The sequence below is a fragment of the Urocitellus parryii genome, chromosome 10 (genome assembly GCF_045843805.1).
Source record: "Urocitellus parryii isolate mUroPar1 chromosome 10, mUroPar1.hap1, whole genome shotgun sequence".
NCBI classification, from domain to species: domain Eukaryota; kingdom Metazoa; phylum Chordata; class Mammalia; order Rodentia; family Sciuridae; genus Urocitellus; species Urocitellus parryii.
Genome location: NC_135540.1, coordinates 49,137,266 through 49,149,160, shown reverse-complemented (window position 1 = coordinate 49,149,160; position 11,895 = coordinate 49,137,266).

Sequence of the window (11,895 nt, the reverse complement as noted above, 5' to 3'; positions counted from 1 at the left end):
GAGATAGGGAAGGCCCAGATTTCACACAGCTATGCGGTGAGGAGTTTGTGTTTTATTCTGAATTAAATTCCATAAATTTCAAAATTAGCAGTGTGATCTCATTTGCTCACCCTGTTCAACATGTATATTATGAAAATTTTAAACATACTATAAAGTTGAAAGAATTTTACTCTTTATATGTTCACCAATAGATTCTACTATTAACATTTTGCCAAACGTTTTTTTTTTAATTGAATTATCTATTGATTTGTTCATCCCTGGAATTATCCGTTAGTCTTTCATATTATTTTTGGATGTGTTTTAAAACAATTTCAGGCCCTAGTATATTTCTCCTAAATAATTCAGTGTATATCTTTGCCTAGATCCCTACCCCGGGACTGGGTTCTTAACTCAGGGCACTTAACCACTGAGATCCCCATCTCTTTTTATTTTCTATTTTGAGGCAGGGTTTCACTAAGTTACTTAGGGTCACACTAAGTTGTTGAAGCTGACCTCGAACTTGGAATCCTCTTGCCTCAGCTTCTGGAGTTGCTGGGATCACAGATGTGCACCATCACGTCTGTTGAGTTTTGGCTTCTTTTTATTTTGATGAAAAATTTACATAAAATGAAAGGCATAAATTGTTGACTTTTTATATGTACTTTCACAATTCAAACTTGTATCAGAATATAGCCCATTTATCTTCACAAAAGTGAATTTCTTTGTGTTCATTCTCAGTCAATCTCTGTACTCACTGCCGAACAGGCTACTACTATACTAATTTTTTTCTACCATCGACATCAAATTAATGTAGAATTTGATGTCGAATTTCACAAAATATATTTATACAGTATGTAGTCTTTTGAGTGAGGTGTTTTTCATTCAACATAATCTTGAAATTCATCCTTATTGTTACAAGTATCTGTAATTTGTTTCTTTTGTTTTATTGTGGACTAGTATTTCACTACATAAATATACCACAGTTTATCTATTCTTTGATGAACATTTGGCCTTTCTGCAGTTTTTGTAATAATGAATAATGTTTTGAAGAGCATTATTGTATAAATCCTTTTGTGAACATATGCCTTTATTTCTCTTGGGTAAATTTTTTTTTGGGGGGGGTTAAATATTTGGGACAGAATTGATGAGTTCTTGAGTAAATTTAGGTTTTATTTTAGGAGAAATTATATCTTTTCTAGAATGCTCATAACATTCTCATTTGATTTTTAAAAGTGATCATTTTGGGCAGGATTATAAGGGGACAAAAATAAAAGCCAAGAAATAAGGATATTGTCATAACTTAAAGTCAGAACTTACATGTTGGTTTTAGCCAGACTCTAAATTATCTGTATAATTTTAATTGCCAGGAAAACTGATACTGATTCAGAGAACATATTTCATCTGTGTACTTCAGAGGTATGGAAGGAATTTAACACCCAGAATCCTGCATTTCAGAGAAGCGTGTCACACAGAAAGTCACATAGAGAAGACACTCCTGTGAGCCTTCTCCAACTGAGGGCCAAGTGTCCAGGTTGTCTTCTTCTTTTAGTCACAAAACTTATATATCTTCTCCTTTTTATTGTAAAATGAAATATAGATCTACGAAAAACCACACAAATGAATTGTATAGCTTTTTGATTATTTATAAGTCCAACCCTTTTGATTATCACCCAGGCTACCGGTGAGTACAGATAGGTCAGCTATTCTGGAAGCCTCTCCAGGGGATCTGTACCAATGTCATCTGTCCTTCTCTCCAGAAGTAACCTTCTTTATGGTTTCATCACTTGAGTGTCCAACATTAGACATTCTACTTGATTTTGCCTGTGTGAAAAATTGATGTCTTTCATGTCTCTTTTAATCTATGGGTTTATCCTCCATGTCATTTTTTATCTGTTGAAGAACCTGGACCATTTTAATATAAAGTGTCCCAAAGACTTAGATGCAATTTTTTTTTTTTTAAATTGGATCCTCATGGTGAAGTTCGGTGTGCTCTTTTGTCCTCTATTTCTGAAAATTGGCAGCAGGATTCAGGGAATTGATCAGATTCAGGTTTGATTCCATTGATCCATAATGTCTGGCTGTTGATCTTTTTCTGATGTTAGGAGACATTGGTTTTCATTGTCTTCATTCATTAGCTCATTGGGGACTGCAAAAGGGTGATGTTCTATCACTTGGTTTCTGATTATTAGCTAAAAATATTATTTTTATAAAGAAGATGCGTCTTGCTGGGCACGTGCCCGTAATGCCAGCAACTCAGGAGGCTGAGGCAGGAAGATTGAGAGTTCAAAGTCAGACCAGGCAACTGAGAGAGACACTGTCTCAAAATAAATAATAAAAAAGTCTGGTGATATAGTTCAGTGTTACAGCACCCCTGGGTTCAATCCCTAGTACCCACTCCCCTTAAAAAAAAATAAAGATACTTCTTTCACCTCTTTAGTTACTGAGTAGTACAATTTATATAGGAAAGGCAAGATAAGTAATTACTTCAGCACTTTATTTCATTTAGGGATGCAATTTTGTTTCTATGACATCCTCTGAGAGTGAGCAATTATACACACACACACCCCTCTTTCTTTCTTTTTATAAGGAGAGGGAGGGCTGTGTGTGATGGCACATGCCTGTAATCCCTGCTGCTTAGGAGGCTGAGGCAGGAGAACTGTAAGTCTGAGGGCAGCCTGGGCAATTTAGTGAGACCCTGTCTTTAGATGGATAGAAAAAGACAGGCAGACAGATAGACAGACAGACAGACAGGGAGATGTAGCTCAGTGGCAGAAACCACAGGAGTTCAAATCCAATAAAACCCAATACAGAGAGGAGGGGTTGAAAAAGTTTTTTAAAAATTCTCTTACTTGGAATTTTGCCAATTGTACTAGTATTCAAAAGAAATAGCTGTTTTGTCAAGATATACTGTGTGTGTGTGTGTGTGTGTGTGTGTATGTGTGTGTGTTTTTTCTGAAGGAGAAACAAACTGGCACAATAAAATACTTGATAAGTAATTGTTCTTTGGCTAATATAACTAGCACTTTTCATTTTCCATGAAGTAATTTTTCTGTAAACAAGACAAATTACTGCTGTTTTATGTATCTCTATTATGAGATAACACCGTGCATTCAATCACTATCTTTATGGAAGTTTTTGACCTTATATTAAAAAAATTTTATGTAGCCATTTTCCTTGCTTCACAAATTCTTCAGCAATATAATTTTATAGGATAAAGGAAAGTTAGAAATTAGAGAGTTCTCTAATCAAGAGTTAATATGATCTAAAGTTGACCAGACACACTTACATAATCTTACTTTCTTTCATTCAGGAAGTAGAGTAATGTCACTTCCAACAAGTAAAACAGGTAACACGTTTGGTCAAAACCCTGTCCTTGGGTGGACATGCATGTTGGGATATGGAGTCAGCTCTGATCTGGGCTCAATGGTTGTGGCTTCCACCCAGGCATGCCCATACTGCTGCACTTCTTTAAAGGACAAGCATAAGGAATCTTTGCTTATTCTCCTGCATAACAAGGAGATCACCACAAGACAGCCAGACCACTAACATAATTCTGAAGTGTCTTTCCACATGAGAATTAACTGAATAACAATGCATTCGAAAACTTCTTCACTTTCCTTGGATTTAATTCATCAACAACATACATGGCTCACTTGTGACTGAGGTGATCACAACATCTTTTATTCCATTCCAGTCGTAATTATTAATGTCTATAACACTCCAGTCACACATCACACTGCACACAATGATTGACATGTTTGTGTGTGTGTGTGTGTGTGTGTGTGTGTGTTATAGAAACACTAAGAAAGGATTAAGGTAGCCACAGGTTTTCAGGATGTTGTGCTAAAGCAAAGGCAGAGAGCAAATACAAATGCAAGAGTCATTGTAGGTGGTCAGATAAAGGTTTTAACAAACCAGTTCTACAGAGTGGAGGTGAGGGTCCAGATGGATAACAGTTTCAAAGTCTCAGCGTGAAGTGTCAGCTTGAAGTGATCCGTGCATCCTCAAGGGCAGGGAAAGCTAAAGTCCAGGGACAGAGAGTTGGAGGTTCATTGTTGTGACAATTTTCCTGAGCAAGGCTCATGATGAGTGACAAATGATGGAGTCAGTGTGTTGCTATACTCAGAACTGGTAGGCTCCTTCTTTCATGGGTCCTAGGTGAGGGGTTATATCTAGTGAAATGATAGGCTCTTGTGTCTGGAGTTTCTGATATGATTTGACATGCCCAAGTGTGCAGGTGCTCCTGATTTACTTTGAAAAGTTGGTGCAAATAAATTATTTATTCATTTGTGCCTATGGTTGTGCTGGGTAGATGGTGATTGTTTACTTGTACAAACAAAGTGTAGAAGTATTCTCCCTTGGCACTTATATTCAAAATGGAGTGGCTTATGGCAAACTACAGCTTTATAAAGTGGAGTAACTAGGGCTAGGCATCTCCTGCCTTCCACAAGGATCAAGTAAATGGAGTATATTTGTCAAGCCTCAGATAGATAAGCGATATCCCTAAGCCTAAAAATCTTATCTCCAGGGCCTTTTCAGCTAAAGTTCTCTCTTTTAGATTACTGATGGGATTTGTAGAGATTTTAAATAATTGTTTTTCACGTCTTTTGCAATAATAATAAAGGGGTATTAGGGAATCTGTGATGGTGCCTAGCCCAGTTTCTAACTTCATTCCTCAAACATCTCTTATTTTCTTGGTCATTAGACATCTAGTAGCTACTTGCATAATTACTAGCATTTCAGGTAAGTGAGTTATACAAAATATTTTTCAAATTCCTCCTTAATCCTTACCTTGAAAAAAAAAACTAGGTACATTCTTAGCCATCTTAGGAAGCACTTTCTGTAAATAATCTGATTTATGTATCAAGGTTCAACATTAAAATTCTTTGTCATTTTAGAGCCATTTTTTTCCTTATTGTTGGGTTTGTTGCAATTATCTGTTTATTTTCTAAGTTATGTTCAGTACCTAATGGAATTCATATAGAAACATGTGAAATGAAAAAGGCACAAGTGACATTTAATCTAGAAAAAGAATTAGTGTTGCATTGTGAACTTGGAGCCCCTGTAGACTACTGATTAGGAGTTGAGCTGATCTTAGCAGTTTCTTTTTTTTTTTTTTTCATCTCAATGCTTTTATTTGTTTGTTTGTTTGCAGTTTCTAATGCTTGAATTTTGAAGCCATCAAATTATTTATTGCTGGAGCTGCCATTGGTGACTAGGTTGATTGATCCAACTAAACAGCAATCAATCGGAGTTACTTGAGCTACTCCACGCTACCTGAGAAGATAAAATGTTAAATAAATTGTGTTGTGTTGCCATCCTTGAGGAACGAACTTGAAAATAGTGCAATTCAAAGTGTGGGCCACGGACCTGTGCGAGCCCACAAACTGTTTCTTTGCCCATAATTAAATAGATATGTAATTGAGAAGAAACTTTTAGGAAAGATTATCATAATTGAACAGAGCAGTTTTAAGTGTGTTCATTTCATTCTGCTAGTGATTTATTTTTATTGCAGTTTTTAAAAGCATTGGTCTGAGAATGACAGGAAATTAAAAAATACATGGCTCTACACCACTGAAAGTTTGAGAAGCACTGGTTATAGACATAAGTCAGATGTGTTCATAAATAAATCCAGGTAATCAGATTAGAAGGTTCCATTAAGAGCCATAAGTACTTAACTGATCACTAGGTTCCTTGACATCAGAATTACCCTTTGATTTAAATGTTTTCTTACTTAATATCATGAAAAGTACTTTGGTTTTCTCTTAATATTTTTAATTGAGATATAATTCACATATCATAAAACCTAAGTGCATTTGTATTTACTTTTCTTGTGCTTTCTTCCTTGACCTCTGATATATATATATATATATATATATATATATATATATATATATATATATATATGATATTTAATTTTGAAATAGTTGACATATAGGGCTGTGGTTCTATGTATGTTAAGGTGATTGATTTCTAATGAAATAAATCATGTAGGAAACAATCTTCCTGATTTCAACTTTTTTAAAAAAGTAATGGAAATGCTTTTTATATTGATTGTATTAGTTACATACATGTTAAAAATGATCAAATTGAATACTTCAAATATGTACATTTAATTGTACTTCAATTTTACCTCAATAAAGGTATGGAAAAAAATAAGACCTAAGTGCAGTTGGATAGGAGAAATAACTTCTAGTATTCTAAAACACAGTAAAATAACCATGGTTGACAACAATTAGTTGTATATCTCAAAATAGCAAGTAGAGAAGAGTTTGAATGTTCCCCAAATAAAAAAATGATAAATGTTTGAGGTCATGGATTTATCAATTCCTCTGATCTGATCACATATTATATATATATATATATATATATGTATTAAAATGTCACCCTGAACCCTGTAAATAGGTACAATTATTATGTGTCAATTAAAAAACATGAGACAATAACTATTAATTAACTTTTAAGTTAGAAAGTGGAATTTGACAGAAAAATGAGAAATTATACCCCATCTGATTCAAATGTATGATATGTCAAGATCATTGTACTGTCATGTGTAACTAATTAAAACAAATTTTTAAAAAAGAAAATGGAATTTGATCAAAAATAAAAAATAAATGGAATGGATTTTCTTTCTATTAATGGCCAATATTTCAACTATAAGATCAGAGTGATTGTGTAACTTTATGCTTTGAATACAAACCTTGCTGGCTCAAATGCTCATGGTGTATTTGGAAACTGACATGCTTTTTTTCCTTCTTTCCTATTCTCCCTGGTCCCCTCCCCAACCATGGGAGAAGCAAGATTAACATTCTTCTAGTCCTAAGCCAAGTTATCTGCCCTTCTGCTCACTGTCCACAAGAGTAAAGAAAAACTGCAGATCTGGAAACTGAAACAACAGCTCTTTCAGATATAAGTTAAACATTAATTAGATCTACTGATAATGATACCTTGAAAACAACCCTTTTATCCCCCTTTTTAAAGCCCTCTGTTGCCCCAGCAGTTAAAATGGCAGCCTCTGTGATGTGAGTCCATCGCCATTCTCCTTTGCTAGCAAAGCCATAAAACCTTTCCTTTTTTTTTTTTGGTACCAGGGATTGAACCCAGAGGTGTGCATTGACTGAGCTACATCCCTAGCCATCCCTCTTTAAAAAATAAAAAATAAATTTTGATTCAGGGTCTCCCTAAGTTGCTTAGAGCCTTGCCTCAGCCTCTGGAGTCTCTGGAATTATAGGCATGTGCCATGGGCCCAGTTCTTTTTCCTTTTTCTGAAAACTTTGTCCCTGTTATTGAATCTGTATAGGGACAAGGACCAAACTTTTGGTATCAATCAGCATCACATGGAATAGGATGTCAATTAAAAATTAAAAATATAAAAAGAATTAATTTATTTCATAAATATAGAAAATACAATTGGATGAAAAATAAAAAAATAGATTGGCATTTCTTCAAATTAGTGGCCTATTTTTCAATTATTAGATCTGAGTGATTTTAGCATCCTGGGTAATCCCGGGGAAAATCCATAATTGAAACAGTTTATTGAGGATCTTTATTGTTAGTACTGAGGGTGGCATGAGAAACTGAACAAGTATTTCCTTGTAAAGAGCTTACAATCTCCTTGAATAGGCATTACAAAAAATATGGAAAATAAAATGAGGACACCAACAATTATGGTCCATAGAAGGTTTAAAAATAATAAGATTTAGGGATTCTCAAGAAAGAGGAAGGCAGATGGTTAATAGATGTATTTCCTGGGGTGGGGTATGGTGCAGAGGTGTAGAAAGTGCACTGGGCCTGGATTCAGACCTCTGCTGGGATACCAAGGTCATGGGGTCAAGGAGGCTCTTTCAGATAGAAGGATGGGAAGGGAAGGATGTGATCACAGTCTCCTGACACAGAAAATGGAAGAGGGCCTGGAGGCTAACTGGTCACTGTAGGAGCTGAGGGTGACAAAGTAGACAGATGGGCCAGATGGTGGAGAGCCAGGCTGAGGAAGTCAGGATTTCTCTTGCAAAGGTTTGAGAGTTAAGGAAATAGTGGAAAGCACACTATAAATACTGTAAATACTACAATTATGTGGACTCTGATTATTGCAGAACTTTGTAATGAAAATGAAGATTCTAACCTGAGCTGAGAATGGAAATGTAGGGCTAGATATTAGGAAAGTTACACAAGAGAAATCAAAAGCATTTAGCAACTTGATCTAGGGGCCATGGGCAGGTAACTCTCAAACTTTTTGATGATCATCATTATAAGAAATGCATTTATTGGTCAACAAATACATGAAAAAATGTTCAACATCTCCAGCAATTATAGAAATGCAAATTAAAATTACACTGAGATTTTACCTAACTCCAATCAGAATGGCAATTATCAAGAATACACGTAACAATAAATGTTGGCAAGGATATAGGGGGAAAGGTATACTCATATATTGCTGGTGGGACTGTAAATTGGTGCAACCACTATGGAAAGCAGTATGGAGATTCCTCAGAAAACTTGGAATGGAACCAACATTTGACCCAGTTATACCATTCCTCAGCATATACCCAAAGGACTTAAAATCAGCATACTACAGTAATGCAGCCACATCAATGTTTATAGCAGTTCAATTCACAATAGCTAAGCTATAGGAGTCAACTTAGGTGTCCTTCAATAGATGAATGAATAAATCAACTGTGGTATATATACACAATGGAGTATTGTTCAACTGTAAAGTATGACTTTATGACATTTGCAATTAAATGGATGGACCTGAAGATTATCATGTTAAGCAAAATAAGCCAGTCCCAAAAAGCCAAGGTCAAATGTTTTTGCTGATAATGTGGAAGCTAACCTACAATAAGCGGGTGGTGAGTAGATGAATAGATATTCAGTAGATGAGACAAAGGGGAATGAATGGAAGGGAGTAGGGATAGGAAAAGGAAAGAGTGAAATGAGTCTGAAATAATTTTCCTGTGTACTTACATGAATACACTATAGTGAATCCCACCACCATGTACACTGATAGGAATGGAGTTGTAAGTAGAATAAAGTATAATTCATGCTTGTACAGTTATGTCAAAATGAATTCTATTGTAATGCATAACCCAAAAGAACCAGTAAAAAAGAAATGCATTTATTTATCTTATATATTAATATATATACCTATGTGGTTAAAGGGAAAACAAATGAAAATTTGAAGAAAGAATGTTTAGTTTTATTTTAAGTGGTCTACCTTGATATATTTGTTTCTTTCAATTTTATTTTATTAAAAACTAAATCGATGTTAATTAACCAAAGTTATTTTATGACCTATTAAGTGAGTTGTTACCCACAACTTGAGTACAATGCCTTAGAGGTATAATTTAAAGGACATTACAAAGTTATTCTTCTCCAAGACCCTTTACTGATATTGCCTTGGAAATTGAAATTTCTGTGCTCTGCTAAAGCAAATCACTTGGGAAGAAGATAAACTTGGCAACCTTTTACTTTAGAGTGAGTGATTTATTATATTTTTGGAAAGAAAGTTGTGTTATAGAGGACAGTGGGAAAAAATGTGGCAGAATAAAACGAGTGCCTGCCAGGGGCCACAGGGAAGATGTGTGAAGGAGAAATATGCCCTTTATCATATTACCTAGGGGATGCTCAATAAGTTGAAAACAGAATTAGTATTTACTGCCAAGATAAGACCTCAGCAGTCCATGCTCTGACTGAGGAAGAAAGACAACAGGGGGAAGGTCAAACCTGGTGGGCAAGCTGGACTATAATGCAGCGTTTCTCGACTGTGGAGAAGGTACTGACTAGTGCAGCTGGGAAATGGGGGACAGAAAGGGAGTGGACAGGAATTGCCAGGAGTGGGAAAGGATGGAGAAAATAGCACTCGACTCTTAAGTGAGAGGCATCAATGGGCCATGATGAAAGTGACTCTGGTTCTCAGATTGGCAGACTCTTTGTTCTTTGTCTTTTTATGCCAAGACTCAATGTGAGTAGCCTGTTGAAATAAAGCCATGTATGGAAAATTAGGAAAACCAGTTCCAAAGTTGTGAATGGTATTGTTGGGAGAAGAGGAGAGCTGAGAAGTTAGTGTTCTCCAAGTGGCTCTACAGACTGGGGTGGGGAGGGGAATCATTTTGGTAAGGGTGGTGAGGGCACATGCCTGTCTTTGCCTGTGGAGAAGGACACTTGCTGGTTTGTTGTGATGGTCCCAGATTGTTCTCATCCACAACCTCACTTTTGTGGTGTTGTCCTGTGGTCTGCATCTCTCTGATTGTCTGGCCTGAGAGGCTTCCGGAACAGCCCTGCAGGGTTATTTTGCACAAGGCCATTTTGTTGGTATACAGAATACGGCAATTTCATTTTCAGCTCTGAGGTGTCAATTTAGCACCAAAGGCAGTCAGTGACTGAAGTGAATCACTTAAATAGAGCACAATGGGTGCATTGAATTTGACCTAGCTCTGATCTCTGTTATCAGTTTTTTTTCACATTTTTTTTATTAGTACATTATACTTGTACATAATGGTGGGGTTCATTGTTACACACTCACACATGCATCTATATTATCAGTTTTGTGAGATTACCTTTCTCTTGAAAGACCATACCCTTCTTTGAAGAAAGGTCAGTTTTCTCTTATTCAGTAAATAGAAGTATTTCGCTTAAATATTTTCAACTAGATCTTCAAAATTTACACCCGAAAACTTTCCTGTTAATGAGGACTAAATTCAGTGGGACCGGAATTAACCAGATAGTTCACCCATTTTTCTCTTCCTCAATTTAGAGAAGGAGCCAGATAACAGGATGTGGCCATGATGCTTTCTTCTCAGAATAACAGCTGCTCAAAGTTTGAGGAGAAGCCTGAGGCACTGCTGTAGGAACTTCTAATCATTGGCAAGAGTTTGAGAGGAAGCATAAAGACCTGTCCTTCCCTGCTTGAGAAAGGAAGGGAAGGATGTGTGTGTTTCCCCGCCTCACTTTCAAATCTGACTTTATCCCAGAAGTCTCCGCTTGCTCCATGATGTGGAGAAAGAATTTAACGGGATGGAAGGATCAGGAATCTTCCCTGAATGTTGCATGCCAAGGACACCTGCTCTTTCTAGTAATCTTGTAAAATAATGGACAACCACCAGATGGGTCTAAACCCTGGCCCTTAATACAAATGCTCCTCACTTTCTGTTTTCTCTCAGAGGTAGATATAAATACTATTTAATCCAGACCTGAGGCTACTGTGGGCCTGGGAGAGGAAGCAGTAGACCACAGTGCCAGATCTGGAAGTTCTGAGTCTCTTCTCATGGAAGAGTGGTGAGTACCTATTGGGATTTTGGGTGAGTAATAATAGCTATCTTCTCTGGCAGCACTCCCTCATCCCTTCATTGATTCTACAGTGAACCATATCCTGAAGGTCTCATCTGTTCTGTGAACATACACTCCTAGTTTCACCTCATGGGAACAGGTAGGAGACTTTTTAGCAAATAAACATGTCAAATGCCTCTTGGAAAATTAACTCACTGTCGGCACTAAGTTAGCATTGGTGCATTTCATATGACCTCATGATCACGCTGAATGACGAAGAATATTATAAAACAGGTGACCAGACAGACAGGGTTGGCTAGTATAGCAGAGCCTCCTCTGTCCTGGACTTTGATGGGGAAAACTCTGGGCCACAATGTATTAGGGATTCTCAGCTTGTGTGGTTACAAGTGTCAGATCCAAAGGGCATGTGAGATGAGAAAACTCACAAGATGGAAAGAGTGTTTTAGAAGGCCAAGTTTATCGTATTTATTTATTTAATTAATTTTTTTGAGAGACAGAGAGAAAGAGAGATTTTTTTTTTAATATTTAATTTTTTTTTAGTTTTCAGTGGACACAACATCTTTGTTTGCATGTGGTACTGAGGACTGAACCCAGGCCGCACGCATGCCAGGCGAGCACGCTACCGCTTGA